This window comes from Aptenodytes forsteri, unplaced genomic scaffold (assembly GCF_000699145.1).
Source record: "Aptenodytes forsteri isolate BGI_AS27 unplaced genomic scaffold, ASM69914v1 Scaffold797, whole genome shotgun sequence".
Taxonomy (NCBI): Eukaryota; Metazoa; Chordata; class Aves; order Sphenisciformes; family Spheniscidae; genus Aptenodytes; species Aptenodytes forsteri.
The window spans coordinates 11,390-34,523 of record NW_008794442.1 but is presented as its reverse complement, the minus strand read 5'-3'; the positions used below and the strand labels follow the sequence as shown (position 1 = coordinate 34,523).

The 23,134-nt window shown below is 43.1% G+C and overlaps 1 protein-coding gene across 1 annotated transcript in view; it reads right to left on the bottom strand.

The window, feature by feature from the left end:
- LMAN1 (lectin, mannose binding 1) overlaps positions 1-23,134 on the bottom strand; it is a 68,482-nt gene that overhangs the window by 41,731 nt on the left and 3,617 nt on the right. The window lies entirely within an intron of this gene.

Genomic DNA, 23,134 nt, shown 5'->3' with positions numbered 1-23,134 from the left:
CTGTCCAGGTCCCTCTGCAGAGCCTTCCTACCCTCGAGCAGATCAATACTCCCGCTCAACTTGGTGTCGTCTGCAAACTTACTGAAGGTGCACTCAATCCCCTCATCCAGATCATTGAAAAAGATACTAAACAAAACTGGCCCTAATACTCAGCCCTGGGGAACACCACTTGTGACTGGCCACCAACTGGATAATTTCATTCACAACAACTCTATGGGTCTGGCCATCTGGCCAGTTTTTTACCCAGCGAGGAGTACACCCATCCAAGCCATGAGCCGCCAGTTTCTCCAGGAGAATGCTGTGAGAAACAGTGCCAAAGGCTTTACTGAAGTCCAGGTAAACAACATCCATAGCCTTTCCCTCATCCACTAAGTGGGTCATCTTGTCATAGAATGAGATTAGGTTAGCCAAGCAGGATCTTCACAGGCAGGATCATCACAGCTATGTGATTTGTCTCCGCCTTAAAACAAAGCAAATGCCTCAAACCTCTGGGCAAGCTTGCTCTGGTGCTTGAAGGTGTCATAATGGCTGTAGTGGAGCTGATGAAAAGGAAGGTGTGCTCAAGCTTCAGATAAATTTCTTAGTGGAAACTGCTGACAAATATACATTCAAAATGTAATCTGGGCTAAGAACTGGAGCAGCTGAAGTGCCAGGACGCAGCCCTTGCCATTCCCTGCTGGAGCAGTGGTGATTGCAAAAGATCCAGAGAAACTGTGAAGTGGCTGTGGGTTAAAACACCACAGCAAGATTCCCCAGAGCTTATGTGTCATACCCTGCAGTTTAGGACACCACAATGGTAGAGAGTCTATTGGTCGCTATAAAACCCCTAAAAACTCTCTGTAGGTGAGTTACATGGCAGACTGAAGTAACTGAAGGATCTTGCTGACTGCCTACGTAGATCCTTCAAGCACTCTATGTTTGTTTTGTTATTCTTTCTTTTCTGAACTATTCTGTTCAGTTTTGCCACAGGAAACTGAAAAGTTTTTCTACTGCAACTCAGAGTTGAAACTATTCCTATATATCTTATTATTTACCTTTTGTTAGGATCCTGAAATGGAATATGCCATAGACTATAAGGCATTATTTTACAACTGTTTTGTTTTTTTTTCTTGTTCCAAGATAGAGATCAAAAGGATTTATACAAAGAAATAAACCAGGGACAAAGATGAAATAACTCAAGAGCAGCTGGAGACAAATCTCAAGTGTTTGAGATCTCTAGAATTTGTTTTAAAACTGATTATCTTCATTCCATGTAACAACGTCAATCTAATGGTACGAAAAAGTCAGGTTTTTTTAGAAGAGGTCTCTCATTCAGATACCTTCGTTCCCCTGTTGGTTTTGCTATGAGAGAAACCAATCACAGCCTGCTGCAACCTAGTAGCTTAGCATTCTTTTAGATGGTAGAATATTCTCTCTTTCAACTCCTCCTCTCTTCTTACCTACACAAAGGAAGAGTAGAGGACACATCCCTAGACTGAGAGATAACGATAATTGTCTCCTTCCTTCGTCCCCAGGGGAATCTCTGTCAGGCCTCTCTCTGGCCACCAGGCATCATGATCTCCATTTCTCTCTGTCTTTTCAGCACCCTTCTAATTTTTTGGGGGTCTGATTTCTTATGGTAGTCATGAGGTTCCCACAATGAATATGAAGATCAGTCCCACGTTTCTGAACTGACCCTTCTCCAAAGTGTACCCTTCGGAAGAAGGAGGCTTATTTCCTTGTTCCTAGTGTTATAGGGGGCTGGAAGGGAGGGGGCAGGTGACTGAACATCAGTAATCCTGTTTTCCATCCCTGTAATTCCCCATACCTTGAATGTAGAGACTGAACTAAGGGAAGGGTGGATATCTGGGGTCGATGTCTTAAAATGCTTTCTACATTCTTATGAAAATTGAAACTGTTGGAAAAAATATTCAAAATGCTTGGAAAGACCCCTCCACCCCCAAATGTCATAGGGCTCACCAGTCCTGATAATAAGGTGTTTTTTTCAGTGAAGATGAAATGTATGAAGTCTAATACGCTAAAGAAGGGAGAAAGGGTGTATGCATATTTGTTTGTGTGTGTGCATGCTCACGTGAAAACCTAGGTGGCTTTCAAGAATCTGGACGGCATCCAAAGATTTTATCGTGGTTACTAGGCTGTATTAGCAGTTGTGCATGGAGGATTTTTTAAACCTCATTTGAAAATGGAAACTCACTCCTTTAAAAGTCTTCTTTCCAGGCATGGAAAGCTGCCCTACAATCCACTGTGACACACAGGAAAACATCCAGAGACTCGCAAATTATAGAAATTAGCAGTTGAGACAGAGAACTGTCCCTTCAAATTGTTTTGACTACATGAGATCACTATAGGAAACAAAAAATGTTTCCGATTTGTAAGAACTTTATTGAATTCTGTCCTGAAAATTACATTTGAATTCAAATACAGTAACAGGGAAATCATGGTTCAGCAAAGAGAGAACAGAAAATGGCTTACTGGCCTGAAACCTGCTTGGATTAGCAGGGACTGACAGCTTTCTCTATTTGAGAAAATATTTGCCACCAGCAGTCCAGTTACCAATGGGTAGATGCTCACTCAGAAAAGCATAATCATATTTGCTGGCAGTTTCAGCAGAAACACCAAAGAACATGTGAATATGTTCTTGCTTAGCGCTTGCTAATCTCTCTCACACATCTACAATGCATCTTTGTAAGATACTTCCTTGGGCAGGGATGCATTGGCAGGATGATAAATTCTGTATAATCATAAGGAATGAAATACCTTAACTGTCTCAGATCCTGCCAAGCAATAGATGGTATAATTTGTTTGTCATTATTCTTAGAAAAATGCCATCATATTTTCCAGGGGTCTCGGCAAGGAAGTCAAAGACCCTGTGTATATACAGTACCTATGAATCTATCCTTCAGCCTCCAATGTTGTGAGCATTTGGACATGCTAAAGAGACCACATTGGAAGGGGGCAGAGGAAAGAAAAGGGAGAAAACAAATGAGGCCACAGTGAAGTCTTTCTAAAAAGTGTTGGGGGAACCATTGCTTATCATGCTAATAAACTTCTGAGGTATCTTGTGTTGAACTTAGGAATTCTGAGCAGAAATGCAGGTGACTGTATCTGTAACTAAAGTGTAAAATACAAATATGTCTTATACCAAGAGAAATCTGCAGTACAACTGGTAGACTGCACTTACCTGTCTAGTGTCTTCCCATTTTAATGATTAGTCTGTGAGTTTTATGTATATCCATGAAAGCAAGCATTTGTGCACAGACCCAAATTATTTTATGTTTCACAATAGATAGGGGCATACTGAAACAGACTGTGGTTTTTGCATTGGCTGTGCTTAAATTTATGTTTAGTGAATTAAATGCTGTGTGGAAAGAAACTGTGACTAGCTAGGAAAAATCCATAATTGCTAAACCAGACATTAGACTCCTGGTGAAAATGCTACATCAGTGATGATATAGATGTTGACATCTCCAGAACACAGAACCCAGGGATTCTTATCACTGTTGTGGTTTAACCTCAGCCGGCAACTGAGCACCACACAGCTGCTCGCTCACTCTCCCCCCCACCCCTGGTGAGATGGGAGAGAGAATCCGAAGAGCAAAAGCAAGAAAACTCGTGGGTTGAGACAAGAACAGTTTAATAATTGAAATAAAATAACAACAACAATAATAATAATAATAATAAAAGAATATACAAAGCAAGTGATGCATGATGCAATTGCTTACCACCCACCAACCGATGCCCGGCCAGTCCCCGAGCAGCGGCCCCCTTGGCCAGCTTTCCCCAGTTTATGTACTGAGAATGACGTCCCATGGTATGGAATGTCCCTTTGGCCAGTTTGGGTCAGCTGTCCTGGCTGTGCCCCCTCCCAGCTTCTTGTGCACCTCCAGCCTTCTCAGTTGGTAGAGCATGGGAAACTGAAAAGTCCTTGACTAGTGTAAGCGCTACTTAGCAACAACTAAAACATCAGTGTGTCATCAACATTATTCTCATACTAAATCCAAAACACAACACTGTACCAGCTACTAAGAAGAAAATTAACTCTATCCCAGACAAAGCCAGGACAATCACTTATGATAATGTTCAGAAGCATGAACTTTTGGAGGGCCTGAAGAAGACAGCTGCTTGTTCCAGGACTGGTGTTTTTGCCAACCTCAAGCTGCCTTTCTCCTTTTCTGTGACATCTATATGGGAAAATGGATCTGCAAAGCCCCGAGTGTGCTGCTGCTCAGTAGAGAGTCAGTGTGTATGTCAGATGGAAAAGAACCGTTAAATCATGTTGTTCCAGTGAGCTTTGTGAAACTGAGGCATTCCACTAGCTTACTGATGGAGTGCTGTTCCCTGGAGATCTGCACAAGAAAGGGTATTTCCACAAGGCAATTGTGGCAAACAGCTGACCTGGCACATTCACTTGCTGACCTGGCACATTCACCCAAATCCACAGCATGAAGAGGAACCACAAAGATAGGCACAGATAGACTGCATTTGTCCAAAGGGCACATTTCTATTATTATCAGATGGTGATTAAGGATCCTTCTCCGCTGGGGTCTTGTCTGCCTACACTACTACTACTATGTAGTACGGAAGTACTGCGTCTTCAGAGCAGACTGAGCTCTAGAGCATTTCCCAGAGCACATTGAGAGGTGAGAGAGAAGGTACTGACACATCCGTAGACTATTTCCAGAAATATGACAGTGCCCCATATGTAAGGTAATAGAGTGATTATGGATTTAGATAACAGTGTAAAACCAATGCAAAATTTACCTCGTGCTATGTCAATAAAACATGGAGGACACGTAAGCAGCTTGTAAGTGCTGCTTTTGAATGACTCAGCGTTGGTCTGTCAAGATAGATGTATACGCTGTCAACCGTGTATATAACACCAGAGTGCCTCCCCTGGGACAGTCACCCTCAGAGCACCTCTGAGGTGTGTGGTTAAGTCCAGCTTGGACTGAGGCAGAGGCATTGAGGGCTGGACCAGCTGCAGATAGTGAGGAGAGGTAAATTGCACTAGTCCCATTTTTGGCTCTACCGAGGAGATGCTTCAGCCTGGCCTATGTTCTCCAGCTGGGACACAAGGGGTTTTGTTTTTGGTTTTTTTTCTGAGGCCATGCGATAGCATTTTAGCCTTAGCACAGCTTTATAAAGCTGCTCACGTAAGCAAAAGACTCACTCTCCTTTAAGTAATGTGCCACTAATGGAGAGGAAAACCACTGGGCATCCTAGAGAGCATCACCTTTTCTTATGATTTCCATTTATCAAATTGGTGAAGGAAAGGTGTATTTTCAGAAATTTTAAGCCATATTTTGACAAAACAGCTCCATTTCATCTCTACTCCAAGACATCTGGAAGTAATGAAGTAATTTTTCTTTTTGACTGAAGAGTTTCTTAAAATGTACCACAATTTTAAAGAGACAATTAGTATTTTGACCTGTTATTATTTTCTTAATTTCCCTGTCGCAGCCTTGAGGATTCTCCCTTGTTCCTTCTCCTAGTGCAGAAATCTGTGTATGAAGTGTATTACTTAATTCCAATTACAATGTCAATTACAGAAGACAAGTGGTTACTGAATCTTGCACCATAATTAATCAACCTGATATTTACTTACTACATTGTTCATACTGGATTAAGCTGTAGCTGGACAAGCAGGGCAAGGAAAGTGAGTGACAGGAACATTATCATGGCACACTGCCTCCCATTGGGAAAGTTCATCTTCCTTCTGAAAGAGACGCCTTCAGGGATCATGTAATTTGAATTCCCTGTGAATTTAGTGTCATCTTAGCTTGACCAGCTCTGGAAGAACATATTAACCTCCTCTTGTGATTTTCAGAAACCCATTCTAATTTAGCAAGTAATTAAGGGTCACATGTAGGATAAAGAGCTAGATAAGCTTGGATTATGCGCAGGAAGCTTTGTTTCCAAGGCAACCCTAGCTGAGGGGGTGTTAATGCTGAGGTCAGTCAGTTAATGAACTGGGAATGGTTACTGGCTGCAAAATGTATTAGAACTGGGGAAATGAAACTAACAATTGCATTACCATTTAATGATTTGATGCTAGAAAACAAATGCCTACAAAGCTAGTTATCACTGAAAATACTGGAGACAAAGGTTACAGGCAGTGGGAGCATTCTGCTAAGTGAGGTCACGAGAAGTCCAGAACAATGACGCTTGACAAATCTCTTTTTTTTTTTTAAGCTAAAATTACTTTAGTCATCATTCATGGATTTCACAGCTTCTCAGTGTGAAGCTGTCAATGTTTGCGTAAGCTGCCGTTGCTAACACATGCACTCTGTGCTGGACGTTCGTTTTTTCCTGAGGTTAGTCCTGACGGAAGTTACTACCTGTGTAACACTGTCAGAATGAAATCAGCCTGATGGATTTAGCACACTGAAAAGCAAGACACTAGGCTTCCAAGAGCTCAGGATGTGACACACCCTCTCTTAGGGCTGTAGGCTCTGGGAACTAATCTCATGGAAGATTTGACAGGGCAAAGACACAAACATCATGGACACGACTAAAATGTCCAAGCACGTCATACGTAGCAAACATAAGATGATTTATTAAAACATGTTACTATTTTAAAAATGGAATCTTACATGGTTTTTTTTTTGCTGCAGATCTCATAACCTTAATTTTGACATTTTAAGAACAGTGTGTAGGCTCAGTCTCCATCCACTTTTCCTGATAATCAGCAGGCTTTGACGAATAAAGGTTGTGTTCCCGTAACTCCATGACGACATATTGCTGGCACCAGGAAGAACTTCTTTGCTTTTCTTCCTACTATGTTTAAAAACTGCCAGATGCACACCTCCAAACTGCGGGTCTACAATAACAAGTTTCAGAGCTAATCAAAGGAGGTGCAGCTGTCATTGACTTATCCAGAAGTCATACCTGATTTTTCAGGGACTTAATTTATCTCTAAGATGTCTGACTACCTGTAAGCCTGTGCAGCTTGCAGAGTTGGATGTAAATTCTTAATTTGTTTTCAATACTTATGACTAATCTGTCTCTGAAGATAGCTAAGCCAAGGGAGCAATGACCCTATGTACAAACACGGCAATAGACTTAGGGGAAGCAAAATGTTTTCAACTGGAAGTAATCAAAGCATTTCAAAACAAGATTTCTGTGGGAAAAAAGTTGTGTTGTCAAAATTGAGTATTTTTTTAAGGTAATTTATTTCAGCTATAGTTTGGATGATGGGAAGAATATTCTGACTTATTTCACTAGATGGCAAAACATCTTTTATCTTAGCACTGTAACATTTCGAAATAGGATATTTTGACTTTTATATGTTTCATTTTGATACAATATTATCTATATGTATAGGATTTTAATGTCATTTATTAACCAAAGGAACATTATAGAAATTCAGTATTCTAACCTTATGAAAACAAAGCAAAGTTTTTCTTTTTAATTCCAGAGAAATTTACAGATTTCTGTCTAATTTAAAATTAATCCCCCTAATTTCAGAATTTCCTTTTCTCACCAGCTTTTATTCCTATTAAAATATACAAAATTTCTAGTGGAAGAGGCTTTTTAACAAGGAAATAAGTTAACATTTTCTGTTAATATGCAGGCATTGCATAATGTAAGAAACATTTGGGAATCAGATTATTGTGCTATACAGCAGCATAACAGAAATATTATAGAGTACAAAGAGTAGGAATGACCCATTAGATATGAAATACTTTCTCAGTTCACTTGTACCATAGCTATGCCTTGTAATCTGTGAGAGAAAGAATTGCACAGGCGTTTTTCAAAGCTTTCTTTAAAACAAACAAGCATTCTCTACTTTCTGCTACAATCAGATGACATTAATGTCATACAATATACTGTAACAGTTGGATCATTCTTGCATCTGGAATACGGATACCTCTAACTTTGTGCCATGCTTTTTGGAAATGTATATTCATTGTGGATATATAAATTAGGACAATTTTTTATGCCACCTTATCTCTGTTTTTATATATGCAGCCTTGGCATAAAAGCAGGCCATTTTGCGTTAGACCACCTCTGCTTGCACTGGGGGAATTTAGACACTCTCAAACATGCACTGTAGAACTTTCAATAAAAATACGACTGTGCTGAAGGTGAGCTGACAACCTGTGATGACAGCTGTTTGGGACAGTTTGAAGCAGCAGCTGGCCCAAAATGTCTGCAACGCGTATTACGTATACTGCTGCTCACAGAAAAGTGTGACCAAAGGAGAGCACCGGAATGAGGAGAGATCTGGAAAACACAACCTGTCAGGAAAGGCAGACTTCTTACATCGGCAGAGATTAGATGAAGGAAAGCATAGCACAGCCATTCAAACCTAAAACTTATTGTTAACCCCCTCCCCAAAAAAACAACAACAAAAAAAAACAGAAGGGAACTTACCTTCTGTGTCCACAGGTAGCTGGAAAAAAAATGTAATGGCCTTAAATAAGTAATGGGTTTAAACAGTGGCAAGGAGAATTTATGCAAAATATTAGTGGCTATTTTGCATTTGTTCCAACTGCTGAGTACCTGGAGAGAGTGCCAACAAGGCCATAGCATCTCTGCACAAGCTTTTTTAGGAGCAGCTTCTGTGCTGCTGTGTCTGCCTGGCGTTGGGCAGGACAGATCATCTCTCAGAATTTCTTCTTTCCTTCCCACCTGCTTCGAGTGATAGCCGTTGCTCTGCTTTATTCTTCATATTTCACACTTCCAGGCTAAAGAAGTCACAATAGTATTTAATTCCTCAAGTGTTTTTACCACTTTTACCACCAGCTAAAGGACTTGAGCAGTGTTAGAAGTAATAATTTGTCTGCATGTGAAAATGCTGTACAGATAGGGACAAAGAACATAATTTTTCTGGTTATTTTGATTGCAAAGAATCAAAAGTAACTGTAAAAGTCTTAAGTAAATCAACAAAAAGTTCATCCAGAGCCTGGAAAACCCAATAATCGTGCTAGGTCTATGGTTCCCCCAGTCTGGACTAACAGCAAAGTTTCTAGAATAAAGTATCCTGATTCAAACAGTACAATGAGGCTGTTTTGCTGCAGAAAATATTCTGTGGCATACCTCTTGGCCGTGAGTTGTCTCCCGCACATTGTTGTGGTCCGTGTTACCCTATTGCAGATGACTGCTGAACAAGCCCAAGTAAAGCTTTCAGCTGTGCCAAAAATCGCTTGGAGGTCCTCTGGTATGAATTTATCTTGGTATGGAACAAATAAAAATAACCTGCCTGACTTAACAGAGCTCAGGCTAGAAAGTAATTTTGGTACCTATCTTCTCTAAGTCATATTAGTGTATTTAGGCAGTCTCAGAATCCCAACACCACTGGAAAATTTAGATATAAAGAAAGCATTCAGCTTAACCTGATTCAATTCAGCGTTTGAACTGGTAGATGTACCAGCCAAAATTTTACCAAGGGTAACAAATGGACTGTGGGATTAATTCAGACACTCCACAAATTAAGTGGTGACAAATGCACGAACAGGTTATGGTGAGGCTTTGTAGCTTCCATGTAGGTATCAGTTATTATTCAGCAAGCTCCTGACTTCTTAAATTATTCCAGCCTATTCCAGCCGCCTTCTTTTTTTCACTTTTCTTAAGGAAATACTGCTGATACTGGCATTCCATAGTAAAGGAAGTAAATGCTTTTCACTGTGCAGATGGCTTTATGTTCATATTTGCTCTGTTCATTTTGCAGTTCCCAAAATAAATAGCAGATTAGTGAGCCAAATGACATGAGTATGAGATAAAGGCAAGGCACATCCTTCTCAGCCACCAATTCATGGATGCCATCACAGATAAATTTTTTTCAGGAGACACAATTTGCTGATTACTATTCCCAGATCAAGACTCAATCTTAGAAATAATGCGCAGTCATCAATTAATAAAAGGCATCAGTCCTTCTACAGCCTACTTAGTATAAGAGGCTAGATTTCAAAAGGATGCATAAATTGGGTGGCTAAATCCGCAAACACATGAATAAATGAACTGCTGAGAGCTTAACATGTTTGGAAAATCAAATTACTTAATCTAAATTTGGCCTGTTGGCCTGTAGAAGCCCCATGGTAGCAATTACTGTTTTGATAGTTTTAGCTTTCATAAATGTCCACTGGAAATTGGTGAGTATCTCACCACGCAAGAATACTTTTTGATCCCCAAGGGGCAAGCAGAGTGGCACAGCAGCTCATGGGATTCATCCCAGGGTACTGAAAGAGCTGGCCGATGTCATCGCAGAACCCCTCTCTATTATTTTTCAATTGCCTTGGCAGTCTGGAGACGTCCCAGTTGACTGGAAGCTGCAAATGTTGTCCCAATTTTCAAGAAGGGAAAGAACGAAGACTCTGGTAATTACAGGCCTGTCAGTCTCACTTCAGTGCCTGGTAAAATTATGGAGAAGGTTATTCTGGGAGTTATTGAAAAACACTTGTGACACAATGCAGTCATTGGTCGTAGCCAGCACAGGTTCACGAGGGGAAAGTCCTGCTTAACCAACTTAATTTCCATGTATGACAAAGTCACCCACCTAGTTGACCAAGGGAAGCCAGTAGATGTGGTGGTTTTGGATTTTAGCAAAGCTTTTGATACTGTCTCTCACAGTATCCTTCTGGTCCCCAGGGCTCAATTTTAGGGCCAGTTCTCTTCAATGTTTTTATAAATGATCTGGACACAGGAATCGAATGTACATTAAGTAAGTTTGCCAATGATACTAAACTAGGAGGAGCTGTGCACTCCCTCAAGGGTAGAGAGGCCTTACAGAGAGATCTGGATAGGCTAAAGAGCTGGGCAATCACCAACTGTATGACATTTAACAAGAGCAAGTGCTGAATTCTCCACCTGGGATGGGGCAATCCTGGTCATACATACAAATTGGGGGACAAGAGGCTGGAGAGCAGCCCCACAGAAAGAGATCTGGGGGTTTGGGTTGATGGCAAGTTGAATATGAGTCAACAGTGTGCCCTGGCAGCCAAAAGGGCCAACCGTGTCCTGGTGTGCATCAAGCACAGCATAGCTAGCTGGTCAAGGTCAATCACCTGCCTTGACCAGCTACACTCCACTGCACCCTACGCTCCACTGGTGCAGCCCCACCTCGAGTACTGTGTGCCGTTTTGGGCGCCTCAATATAGGAAGGACATCAAACTATTAGAGTGTGTCCAGAGGAGGGCGACCAAGATGGTGAAAGGTCTCAAGGGCAAGACTTATTGAGGAGCGGCTGAGGTCACTTGGTTTGTTCAGCTTGGAGAAGAGAAAGCTGAGGGGTGACCCCATCGCAGTCGACAGCTTTCTCAAGGGGGGCAGCACAGGGGGAGGTGCTGATCTCCTCTCTCTGGTGACCACTGATAGGACATGAGAAAATGGACTGAAGCTGCATCAGGGGAAGTTCAGATTGGACATTAGGAAAAGGTTTTTCACTGAGAGTGTGGTTGGTCACTGGAACTGGCTCCCCAGGGAACTGGTCATGGCACCAAGCCTGTCAGAGTTCAAGGAGCGTCTGGACGATGCTCTTAGTCATATGGTTTAGTGTTAGGTAGTCCTGCAAGGAGTAGGGAGTTGGACTTGATGATCCTTATGGGTCCCTTCCAACTTGAGATATTCTATGATTCTATGATTCATCCTCTGTCTCATACTTACCTCCTTTTACGCTTTACTCAGCTCTAGGGCTGCAGAGTGACAACATTCAGCCAGCTCTTCCCTGATGTTATCGAGCATTTTAAAAACTGAACATACTCACTTTCCTCTTTAGTGACAGACCCCCTCCTAACATGCCCTTCTGTGGCTCTGAATGGCTATTTTTGAGTCAAATTTTATTAAAATGAACAATTCACCCATTCATGTTTATCTCAAGCAGGGACGAGCTGAACGGATTTAAAAACATCCGAACCTCTTTGAACAGTAGAAGTTGTCAAATTTAGAATCTTTTCAATCAAATGACCTGGAAGTGAACCATGAGAAACATGGAAGCATCCCTGGCTTTGAACTTTGGCTTCTTGAGTGCAGCCACTGGGGGACCTGCTCATGGGATCCTCAGCTCAGCACAGCGCAGCTTGAACTGCCCAATTTTTTCACTGCTACCTCTCTTCTGTCTATGTGACGAGTCCCTTTCACTTGTCAGATGTCTACCCCAGACTTTGAGCCTCGCCTCTGCTACACTTCTGTTCTCTCATTTGTTTTACCTCACCTCCCTTCTTTTTCTTGTTTGCTTTCTCCAGTATATTGATCTGTCTCCTGACAACAGGCCTTCCTTCAGCAGCTGGACATATTTTCAGATAGTTCATTGTTTCTCTAATGCAATACAACTGCCAGTCTCAATGGGGAGGACAATATAAGGAATGATCCCTAAAGCATCAGCTGATGGATGGAGAACCATCCAGATTGTTTTCAACGCAAGCATGTGCACTGCACACTTTTCCCCTTTAATTTCTATATGCGAGCAGGAAGGAGTTCTCAGTGATTTTGGTACCCAAAGGAACAACTAGTCAGATAAAAGCCCCATTCAATTTAGTTTTCTTGAGAATAGCTCTCTGAAATAGAAGGAAGAAGTGCGCAGAATTCAGGGGAGAACAGACATTCACACACAGAGACACACTCACACAATCCTGGTCAACCGACTGGCCAGGTCCAAGGACCTAGGATGTCAGAGCTCCCAACACCAGAAAACACACAGCACAGCTGACTGGGCTGCCCTGCCCCCCCCCCCATTACTGCACTGGGTTGCCACATGAGTCCCCGTGAGATGATTCCAGAGCCCATTCCCAACTGTCCTTGGCCAGCGACACACATCCCTGCTCAGCTGAGCCCGCTTGGACTGAGGCTGTATTTTTCCTGATTGCATTCTAAGCCCACACCTTCCTTTTGCAGCTTATTCCCACTGACTTTGGCTGTGTCTCCCTCATCTTTCTTCAGTCACACTGAAAGCTACAAAGCCTGTTTCAGCCTACATGGCAACTATTTCAGTGTGGGTTCACACAGTTCATATTTTTAGCATCCAGTATTACCTACAGGATGGAGAGATTTCTTACTTTCAGCATCATTAAAAAAAAGAGGACGTGCATTTCCCAACATTGCACTTTTATTCTCTGTTAGCTAGAATCATCTTAGTGAAGATAACCGTTCTTGCATCACAGGAGCCACTTCTCACCTTTCTCAGAGATACTGCTTGCTTTTTCTAGAGTGCCGAGCTTGTGACTAGTGTCGCATGCAGTATCCCAGAGAATCATATCCCTGAACTGTCAAGTGTATTCCTCATTATTAGTATGCCCATTAGTTTCCAGTCATCACAAACCGAAGGAGTAGGCTCTAACAGCAGCGCCCTGCCCGATGCTATACTTTAACTCTGGAAAAGGTAGTAGCGCATATGTGAGCACTTCATCAGCTTGTGAGATGCAGCCCCAGTGGGCATAGCCAACAAGTACAAACAGAAGATGGACCCTGAAAAATCAGGTGTCTTTTGCTTTGTGCACTTTACTGACAGTATGCCACTTCTTTTGCTCTCATCAGTTTCAGGCAGCCAAATTCATATGCCTTGCTTTAAAGCCAGTGAGTCCAGCTCACTGTATTACCATTACCATCAGTCCTGTAGCTCTTCCAATTGCTCGCTGTGCCAGTGGTGTCTCAGGCCACAGTACACTCCATGCAGCTTGTGGGCCTAGCTCACCAACAGCCTCTGTCGTGGGCAACCTACACAAAGGAGGTGTTTGAAAAGACAGGAGTAAAAACCTGCCCACCCTCCCTTGGAAGCAGCAGGAAGGAGGACAGGGAAAGGCAGGGAGGTTTCGCTTACCTTCATCTCCTCTGCTGCTTGCTTTCCCTGGGGACATTATTGATGGCAGCAGTGGTGGGCAAGTGGCTTTGATGCTTCCCACTTTCCACACAAAGTGCTGTGCCACCTCACTGAGCGTACACTGCCATCTGCTACCTCTCATGCAGGGATAGCTGCCAAATTCCCTCCGAGGTCAAAGATGAGAGATTTATTGTCCATTGATGGTAGGAGCCACTGGCTCAGGCTCACAGATGAGATGGCCTGAAAATGCATTCAGGAACAATTCCCAGCAGGAATCAAAAGATGCTTCTGCTCTAGCAGGTGCAACACTGATTACAAATGTGATTTTGCCTTTGCCATATGACATCTACTCCATGCACTTTGCAACCACTAAACTACTCACCACTTCTGCAGGAAAAGATAGGGTTTCCAGATCCAAACGTACCAACCAGAGGAGGTGGTTTAAGGCACCTTTAGTCCCCTCATTAACAGCAGCTGATGAGATATGCCAACCCATGGGCTCAGGTAAGTGGTTCCTACCTTTCCCACTCCTTAGGTGTGGTAGGGGTGCATTCATTCTCTGCATGTGCCCCTGAGCTGCAGCTGATGAAGCAGCAGCCGGAGCAATGAAGCTATCACTCGGCAGGACTGGGAACACTAGGGGCTTGGGAAGGACCCCAGCCCTCTTGCTTCTTTGTTCCTTCAGAATAGGATCACCTTCACCTTCAGAAAATGAAGGTCATTCCTATTTAAATTGGTGCACAATTGGCCATGCTCATTAGGAAGGGAGGGGGCCTGAGAAGCATCTTTCCCGACAGCAGCAAGGAAAATAGTAGACTGGAGGAGGAAGTGGAAAGAGGGTAGAACATGTTTAAGGATTACATCTTGGCGTGCACAGCATGCAATTTCACAATTCATGTCACACTGGCTTGTGGTAAACCAGAAGCTATTAATCCCATGGGAAACAAAGGAAACCCGAGGGACTACCTCCCGCAAGCATTCTGTGAGAACACAGCAGGCAGCAGTGACGAGAGCGCAGATCTCTGCGGGCACGATCATACCTGGCTTGGAAAACACATGAAGATTTTCAAGTGCATGAATCGCAAAAGAAAAAAAAAAAAATTTGCTCAATTAGCCTTAAGGGATCCAAGCTTTTTTTTTCAGCTCTGCATCTTTTGGGACTTCTTAAAGCAAAGAGCTCTGCTTTGTTGCCTATTTTATAGATGGATGGCTCTAGGAACACGTGTTTAGAGGAATTAATTGTAACTTTGTTCACTAGGAAGTTTCTTTCTACCAGCCAGCAAGAAACCCCTTGTTTTCATGACAACTAAAAGAAAAGCAAGTGACCATGCATTAGAGTGAAAAGAATCCGGTTTAGAATGTGAATAGGGATACAAATTACCAAGCATAAACACATACCCAAGTAACTGGCTGTTTGCAAACTAATTGGTTTTTCTAACTGTGGTTATACACAGGCAAAAAAGGAAAAAAAGAACAGAAGTGGGGAAAGGGGGAGCCCTGACTGTTTATTTCTCTTCAGCATAAATAGATCATCTGAGTTGTCTTAATAAAAGGTGCATTGTCTTCTTGAGCTGACTGTCAGTTTTATAGTTTCAACTCCACTTTCCTCTTTTTGTCCAATATGAAACTGCTCAGCAAAGGAGTTTTGAAGGATTTAGAGAATTGCCTGGTGGTACTGAGCCCATGACAGAGAGGACAAACTTGTCATCATTGGGCAACCTTTCCCTGGAGCCCCAAAGGTATCACTTGTAAAAAATGCAGCCTTGCAGGTACTGAAAAAGCATTCTATGCTCACATGTCTGTGTAGACTATATATAAACAAATTCAGAAACAGCAGAAGACTATGTTTAACATAAGCATTTGCAGTGTCATTTTCAAAAAGCTTGCAGAATTATTTTTGTGTATTGCCAGGCAACATCAGCAATAGACCAGGTACTTTTTGTACTCTCCCTTAGGATTCAGAATACTTTCAGTAGCGGGGAACTTCAGAATTGGTTTAGAAATGCAGGAGGAAATATCAACCCACCTACAGAATATGTGTAAAATGCAGAGTACCTAATGTTACTCAAAACCTTTTTTAGGAAATGCATACGGGTATGGCAAAACTAGCACCTCTGGATCCAGTTGTAGTAGCAACAGGTTTAACACTATGTACTCTAATCACAATACTTTGCATAAAGATGGGGAAAAACAAAAAGGTAAAACCACGCAAAGCATTTAAAAAGAAAAATCTCTCTTTCTTTTCCTTGTGGGGTTCAAAACATTCAGGTATTTCCGTATTCGAGTTGTTATTGAGAACATTGTCAAAGTTATTAATGACATTCCCAAATTAAATAACTATATTAAGAATATTTTCAAAACACAAAATTACCAGAAGACTAAGCATTTAAACATTTTTAAAGGTAATGCTTTACAGATTTATTTTTTAATACAAGCCCATTTGTTGAAAATAAGGTCATTTAGAAGTGTCTCCCAATACCTGTTACTGCTTTCATGTAAATCATGGCTGCACGTTATAGTGAGGAAGGTGACAGGAATTCAGTGACAAAAGGCCTCATTACTGGTTTCAGTGCTAATTGCAGGCACAGGTAGAGGGACTGGTGAAGCTCTCTGTGCCAGCTTCTCCTGTGGGCTGCAGGGCCAAGGGCCGCAATCCAGCCAACAGCTCCTGTCAGAGTGAGGTACACTGCTCCAGCCATGGTGTTCAAACCAACTCGCTTCCAAGGCCCATTTCCGTGTAGTTTGACAAACTGCAAAGGCAGAACGAAGCCTGCCCTGCCGTGCTGGGAGGGCAGGGCAGACATCTGCCGCTGCAGGCACACTCACCCCAAAGCAAGAGCATTCCTCCTGCTAAAGGGGTGGCATTGACTGCAGGTAATAGCTGTTAAACATGACACAGGTGTTTGGGCTATTCTAACCTGCTTGTACCTCAATTTAAAAGCAAAGGTATTAAATTACTTTGAACTAGAAACTTTTCCAACCTAGTCTACTCTGTGAGGCTGTGGTTTTGCGGGGTGCAGCCTGCCAGGGCAGAGCTGCCATGCATTGCTGCCACCTTAGCGTCATCTGTCCTGTGGCTGCGATGCCACATCCACCGCAGCTTGTCAGGGCTGCCCACGTGTGGTGGGCGGCTTAGCAAGGCCCAGCTGTCACACCCAGAAAATGCCAGCATTTCCCTGGGCCGTGAAGGGGGCCATGGCAAGCAGCTCGCCTGTGAGCAGCAAAGTGGGGTGAGATGAATTCAGCCCACTTGCCTGCATTTTTCCCAGGCAGATGTAAACCTCACCTCAGCAACCTCTGTAAGAGGGTAAAAACCACCTCCAAGGCAGTTCTCAGTGGATGGGCCTTTGCAGCCACAGGGGCCTGTATCTGGCCACGCAAGCTCTGCACCCTGCACTGGGCACCCACCACCAGTCTCCACACCTGCCGCTGCCCGGGCGGCGACCAAGGTATCCCCCACAAGCAGCGTCCCAGCGATGGAGGGTTGGGTTGGCAGTGCAGGCAGTGCAGTGCACGAGCACCTTTACCCCACTCAGCTGGTATGCTGGGGTGCTGAGGCAGCCAGGCCCAGGGGTCCTGTGGTGCAGGGCATCACAAGGCATGGTGTGGCATGGCATGAGGCTTGTAAGTAATCCCACCAAGTACCGGTGTGCTCCGGTACACCTCTGAGGTGCCAAGGATGCCAGCCAAAGCGGTGGGCATTTATTTATTCCCGGTATTGCCCCTCTTCACACAAAACTCAAATCCTCACAGCTATTTATCTAAATTGAGTCCTTTCCCTTCACGTTTTTGTTTATACCAACAGGAAGGCATGTCTAGATATGTGTTTGTGTACACATTCGTATGGGGGGTTGTTTTAGGTTTGGTTTTGGTTTTTTGAGGTTGGTTGGTTGGTGTTTTTTTCTGTGGTTGGTTTTTTTTGGTGTGGTTTTTTTTTTTTTTTTTTTGCTAAGCCCTCATTAACTCCACTCACGCTGTCTTACTCTGTTTGCCAGTGCTTAAGCAGTGCTTTTTTAAAAAAGCAACCAATTAGCACCTCATCAGCTCCAATTAGAGGAGACAAAAGCAGTGTAAAGATAACTCAATGAGAGGGGGTGGCACAACATCATGTAATCACTTAAGACAGGGGTGAGCATTCACTGTGCTGGCTGTGCCGGGCCTATTCACCTTTTTTCCTTCTCTCTGGATGCATTTAAGACTTTTTTTTTTTTTTTTTTCCTGGGAAGCCGGGCCTCCCAGGAGTCTCAGAGTCTCTCATTCAGGGCTACCTGTTTACAGCTCACCGAACAGAAGGACCTAAACAATCCTATATTGTACGCCTAGTGCTTCCTTAAACTTAGGCCTCCACAATGGCATGTTTTCAGAAGCTGGGCAGAATAAGTTAAAGGCTGGCTTTATACTCATTAAGTGTTCTGCTTGTACTGTCTTCTAATTACATGGCAGGGCAACAATGTATTTTTTTTTTCAATGGAGTTCTTTGGAGCAGTTAATTTGGTGCCTGTACTAAATGCCCCAAAACATTAATTAGTGTGGAAGGAACCCTAATTTCCTCGGCGGCTTTCCTCTCCATTTACTTCCCTTGTTTTCACATAGGCTTGGATGAGCCTCTATAATGAAATTACCTCATTAATGCCTTTATTCTTACAGAGTAACTCATTCAAGATCTACCATTTAGTTTTAATTTAATGCTGTCAAAAGCAAAAGGTGCATTCATGTCTTTGATTAGTGCATTTTTTTCTCTCTAAAGAGTGGACAGATTTAAATTATTAAGATGGCAAGTAGTGAGTTATAATTGGATACAAGCAGCACTTCAGTGAATATTAAATGCTTTCAAAGCCTGGCCTATGTGTTCTGCTGACTATTAACTGTGTCCAGTGAGTTATTCTGTGGGTTTTGAATTAACGGCACCTTAGCTACTGTGAAGCAAATTAAGTTTAATTTTGTTTATAAAAACCAGTGAAGTTGCATTTATCAACATGACATTTAGTTGTAGCAGAGTTCAGTTTTCCCCATTACCCTATACTGACCTCATTGCTTGGTTAGTATTGTTAACAAAGGGTCTTATCCTGTACTTCACAGTCTTGCAAAGTCTAGCTGGAGACTTGCCTATGTATGGCCAGTAGGATAAGGCCTTTCATTTGCAAGAACTACCAAGTTCTAAATATTGTCAAACAGAAACCACTTTAGCCACGTGTGACCACACTGATTATTTGCTTGCAGAGTACAGTGGCACAAAGTATGTCTACTATTAATGGTGAATGCACAGTTACAAACTGTTTTGATGCCAGCAACTGAGCAGGCAGGATTTAACATCTGATCCTTGATTTTTCATTCTCTCTCTTCTCCCTCCTTTCATTTACAACTCATGTCACAAAATATCTGAGATGCATTGGAGAAACATGTACGTCAGAAGACTTAAGCAACCTCTAGTCTGCTTGGCATGTGCCTATTATAGTTTATTGTGTGGCTACAGTGCTACCAGAGGTCAAAAATCAGAGTCACATACATGGGGACAGGACCTCTGGAGGGCTCTAGTGTAACCCCTCTGCTCAAAGCAGGCAGTCACATCAGCTTGCTCACAGCCTTGTCCAGTCGTCCAGGGCCTTTAAGTTTTGAGCATCTCCAAGGATGGAGATCCCTCAACCTCTCTGGGCCCCGGTTCCAGTGTTTACCCACCTCCATAGTGACATTTTCCTTACATAATTATAAGGAAATTATTATATTTTCAATGCAAGCATTAAATATGATAACTTGTTATGACAATGTTTTATAAATAACATAAACTATAACTTTATTATAATGTATTACACATTATAGTTATTATATTTGATATATTTATTGCATATTATATGATAGTTGTACAATATTTATACAATTATCACTATTATTATATTATTTAAATAATAAAATATATTATATAAATTTATTATGAAAGTATGCAGGTTACCTTTCTCAGGTTACCTTTCCCTATAGAGTACATATATTCAGGTCTCACCTTGCATGGAGTGAGGACATGGCTGGGATGGCTGTTCATGGCTGAGGAAAGACAGAAGGGAGGTGACAAGTGTGACCCCTGCACTGCCATGCAAAAAATCCCTTCTGCTGCCACCCTTTGCAGCACTTTGGGACCAGCTTGTTTGGCCTTTTGGATCAGATGGTGCATCAGCTACATCTGTACTCCAAACGAAACAGTGCCAGGAACTGCTTTCTGCCATGAGTCCATGCAGTGCAGACCGGACATATCCCCATTATCTGACTCCTAACTCTGGGTTTCCACTGGGTTTCATGTGAGGACCATCTGGCCCTAAGACATGGAAGACATGGGGTTTTTTTTTGCATGTGTGCTTTTCCAGTTCAGAGTGCCTGAGACAGAGCAAGCGCTGTAAGCTTGAAAAGTGTGCATTGCCTGCTGCGCAGTGTGGTGTTAGGGTGTACAATGTGGTTTGAAGCATAAAACCTGCAGAAGGCAGCTGCAAAGGGAACCACTGTTCTGATACAGTCTCATCTGTCCTGTCCATTGTCAATGATCCCCAGCGTAGATCACTGACATGCTCTGTGGTGCACCAAAGCCCTCTCATAAATTAGCAGGGGCCAAAACTGTGCTAGCACCTGTGCTAGCAGTTATGCAGTGTGAGTGACTGGGGTCCAAAAGCTGAGCTAGCTGTCTGGCTTTGGCTTATTTTGCAGTGAGAACATGCCATAAAGTCTTGTTTCTGTTCTAGGTCAGCTAAGAACAGCGCGGGTGGCTTATGAAGAGCTAGCTTAAGTCCAATCATTATCCAAATACTAAGTGTTTCTCTATGTCACATGAAGGCCCTGGTCTAGGGAGTTTTCTCAGTGTAATGTATGCTGTCAAACCTGGGCTTCTCCTAATATCCAACAGCATTCTCTCCCAGGTCCCTATTAGTCCCGTGACTGAAGCATATGCTCAAGAAGCGAGATAGCCAGTTCAATTCTCTCCTCATCTCCAAGAAGTATGCACATTTCAAATCATCACATCATGTCTTTCTAGGAGAAAGGGGAAGGAATGGTTCTTGCTATCCACTTCTTTCCCTCTGAAACATGGCATTATGCAGAAAAAGAGTCAGAGAGAGCAGACAAGACCCTCGGGATGGGAGCTAGAGCTGCTTTTGATCTCTGCTCCAAGAACTGTCCCCGTATTTTATGCTTGTATGATTATTTAATAAAATAATATAGTACTAGGAACAGAGACAAGGAACCTCTGTCCAAGGTGAGTGTCCTTGCTGCAGGATACCATGATCATAGGAGTCACCTAAAGAGCTTAGCTTCTGCTCCTTCTACTCTGGCAAGTATCATATATGGAGAGCAGCTAGGGAGCCTGTTCACCAAAAGAGCAAGTTGTATATGGTGAACCCAGGGGTAAAACTGAGTGGCTGCAGATAGCAGCTCAGTGAAAAACTGGGCTTAGTCTGAGTGCTGATCCCAAGCCTTATTTGCCACAGCCCGAAGACACTGCAGGACACACAGATGTAACCTCTGATGGGTGCCTGCACCTATGCTCAGGCAGAAGGCTTAGGCAGATGAAAGGAAGCACTAAGTATGAGCAGCAAGAATCACAACCAAAAAACACCAGGATCAACTGAAGTGACAGTTCAAACACATTTTCGTTCCTCAGTGAGTGTGGAACAAAAAGAAACAGCAGAATCTGGGTATATGGGGCAGACATAAGGAGAGAAACGACGGAAAGGTGTACGTAGGGTAAAAGGCCAGCAGAGCTCTCAGGCAATGGGCTGAGCACAGGGGTCTCAGGGAAAGCTTGTGCTGCCCAAGAGACATGAAAGCCCAGCAGGGTCGATCTGGGTCTGTCCTTGGTGGGCCACAGCACACGCTTTGAGGGAAGAGTGCAGGCAGTGCTTCACTGTGCAGACGTGCCGTGTTTGGCAGCAGTGGCGCACTCCTTGACAGCTGCCATTTGCTCCCACCTTTGTGGCATTAAACTGATTGTGGGACCAGGCAATGAGTTAGGTTAAAAATAGCGCCCCCCACTCCGCGCCTGGTTGACAGGTTAATTTTAAGTTCTCTGTTGAAGTTCATTGCACTGTCCCCCCCATCCATCTACTGGCACTGCTGGGCAGGACGAAGCAGAAAGAGCAGCAGAGAAGGATGAGACAGGCTGAACATGGCTTAGCCGTTGATGGAAATGCTAGTCTCTCCTTGAGTAGGAGACAGTTTAAAGCAACTTTAAGGAAGGACACACACCTGAGGAGCACATCTTTGCCATCCATTTATCAAGAAGGATTCTTAACATAGGCAGTCAGTTGCCTGCCAGAGAATTAACCATTAGCAGGTAGTTAAACCAGAGAATTAACTACCTGCTGATGAACGATTACCTGTCAGAGCTCTTATACTCCAGACTCAGTATTTGTTAAACTAACATGGCCTATACAGATGAGACCGCAGTGCGAGAGTGCCCCCTTTTGATATAATGAGACTCTGAGAGCTGTAAGGGAATCATACACAGAAGAAAGGCTTCACAGCATTGGAAGGTGACTTTTACAGTGGGAAAAGTGGCATGTAACAGGGGAGGCTGAAGAAGCCAGGAGGATGAGTTACAAAGCACTGATACGGGAAGAACAGCACAAGGAGAATCAAGAGACACGTGCAACCATAGGGCAGAAGGGTGAGCAGGCAGAATCTCTTTCTGCATTACTCTGGCCAGCAAAACGGCCAAAGTATAATATCAGCAGGCTCTAGGGTAATGCATTGCTCAGGCATAGCAAAGAATCTGAGAAGAGATGAAAGATCTCTGTTGCATAGCATAAGAACACAAGAAATACCACCGGGTCTGATGAAGCTAGGCACTCTGTCTGATGGGACAACTGGCAGTTCTGCCTGTGGAAGCATATAGGTCTAGCTGCTCTCTACAGCCTGATCCCCTGTCCTCCCCATCTTCCCCATCCTCTAGATGAAGGTGTCAGGGAGTGGAGAGGGCTTGCTGCTCCCTGTGGAAAGGGAGCAAGGAGCTGTGAGGACAGTGAAGTGTAGGACAGTGAGGATTCCATCACCAAGATATCCCATCACTGAGGTGGCTAATGGGAGTTAAATACAACACCAAATTTCTCTACAGTCCTCAGGAAAGAGGACAAAAATCAAACATTCAGAATGAATGAGTAATGTGTCTGTGTGCAGTCTGCACTTCACTCTCTGGATCACAAGAATCATCTTATTTGGATACAGTGTTGTGGTTTAACCTCAGCCGGCAACTGAGCACCACACAGCCGCTCGCTCACTCTCCCCCCCCACACACCCCCAGTGAGATGGGGGAGAGAATTGGAACAGTAAAAGTGAGAAAACTCATGGGTTGGGATAAGAACAGTTTAATAATGGAAATAAAATAACAACAATAACAACAACAACAAT